The sequence below is a fragment of the Marmota monax genome, unplaced genomic scaffold, assembly GCF_021218885.2.
Source record: "Marmota monax isolate L192 unplaced genomic scaffold, Marmota_monax_Labrador192_F-V1.1 WCK01_AAM20220418_F8-fsc00284, whole genome shotgun sequence".
Taxonomy (NCBI): domain Eukaryota; kingdom Metazoa; phylum Chordata; class Mammalia; order Rodentia; family Sciuridae; genus Marmota; species Marmota monax.
This window is the reverse complement of record NW_026694275.1, coordinates 600,828-602,667: the sequence shown is the minus strand read 5'-3', so window position 1 is coordinate 602,667 and position 1,840 is coordinate 600,828. Positions and strand designations below refer to the sequence as shown.

The following is a 1,840-nucleotide window of genomic DNA, read 5'->3' as shown; positions in this document are numbered from 1 at the left end:
CCACCTGTAATCCCAGTGGCTCAGGAGGAGGAGAATCATGAGTTCAAAGCAAGCCTTAGCAATTTAGTGAGGCCTTTAGCAACTTAGCAAGACCCTGTCTCTAAATAAAATACAAAAAGGGGCTGGGGGTGTGGCCCCATGGTTAAGTGCCCCTGAGTTCAATCCCTAGTACCAAAAACAATAACAAAAACTAAAGGGATGATGAAAGACATACCATACTAATACCCTGCAAAAAAAGGAGCTTTATAAATTTCAGACAAAGTAGATTTCAGAGCAAGGAAAGTTATCAGGGATAAAGAGGGATAATGCAATAATGGCCAAATAGACATTTCTACAGTGAAAATATATCAATGGCAATGAGCACAAGAAAATATATTCAACATCATTTGCTATCAAGGAAACATAAATCAAAACCACAATGAAGCCAGATGCCACGGCACATGCCTGTAATTCCAGTGATTTGGGAGACTGAGGCAGGAGCATTGCAAGTTCAAAGCCAGCTTAAGCAACTAAGTGAAGAATTAAGCAACTTAGTGAGACCCTGTCTCAAAATAAAAACATAAAAAGGACTGGGGATGTGGTTCAGTGGTTAAGTGCCCTTGGCTTCAATCCCCAATATATAAAAAATGAAAACAAAACAAAATAAAACAAAGCCACAAAGAGGGCTGGGAGTGTAGCTCAGTGGTAAAGTTTATACTTGTGAGAAGCCCTATGTTAAATTCCAAGCACCATTTGACTGCCTGACCTGGGCAGGAAAACCCCCAACTGGTTTACATCTGGATGTAGTCAAAGGAGACAAACTAACTGAGAACCTGATAGAGATGAACACTTTCCACAACAAGTGGATTTCTACCCTCACCATTGAGGAGGGAAATCTGGACATTCAGAGACCAAAGAAGAAGAGGAAGAACTCACAAGTGACTTTCAGCGAGGGTGATGAGTACATCAACACAAAGGATGTGGATGGCTCAGTTGTCCCTTCAAATCATGTTGCAAACTGCAGTAGTCCCAGTGAAGAAGAAGTGGGTAGAGGGTCCTGGCTCCCTGGGCCTGGAGGAATCAGGGAGCAGGTGCATGCAGAACTTTGCCTTTAGTGACGGACTCTACTGGGTCCTGCCCTGACACACAGCGAAGCAGGCTCCCAGCCACATGGCATTCATGGAATAGCACTCATTGGTGATTTGCCTATGCCATACCCAAACCTCACCCTTGATGTGGACTTGACTCCTGTCATGCCATCAGCAGTGAACGTGAACCCTACACCAAATCCTGCAGTCTGTAACCCTGAAGCTGATAAGAAACCCAAGAAGAAATATGCAAAATAGGCTTGGCTGGGCAAGAAGCCCACATCTTCCTTACTGATTTGATATTTTTGCTCATGGAGAAGGGTGCAATTGAGTGGAAATGGTGTGGAAGGGTGATGGGGTACTAATGAACTAGGGAGAAAAACGTTTCATGTGTGCAGTATCATCTTTCAGAATGTTTCCTGAGGTCCTAACCATGTAATAGTAAGACTGGGAATGAGGCTAAAATATACCATAAAGACCTGTATTCAGGGGCTGGTGTTGTGGCTCAGAGGTACAGCGCTCATCTAGCACATGCAAGGCGCTGGGTTCAATCCTCATCACCACATAAAAATCAATAAATAAAGATATTGAGTCCAACTACAACTAAAAATAAAAAATATTTTTTAAAAACCCTGTATTCAGAACATTTTCCATGTAGAGAAAGGTTTCATAGGCCCCTTTAAGTAGACTGCCCTGGCTCTTTCCTGGGCCTTTTATTACCTCGTTCTTCCTTCTCCTTTCTAGGATCATTTTTATGTGAGGCCACAAACCCC

At 42.9% G+C, this 1,840-nt stretch overlaps 1 pseudogene; it reads left to right on the top strand.

The window, feature by feature from the left end:
* Positions 1–418: 418 nt before the first annotated feature.
* Positions 419–1,367, top strand: LOC124108611 (nuclear inhibitor of protein phosphatase 1-like; annotated as a pseudogene).
* Positions 1,368–1,840: the final 473 nt, after the last annotated feature.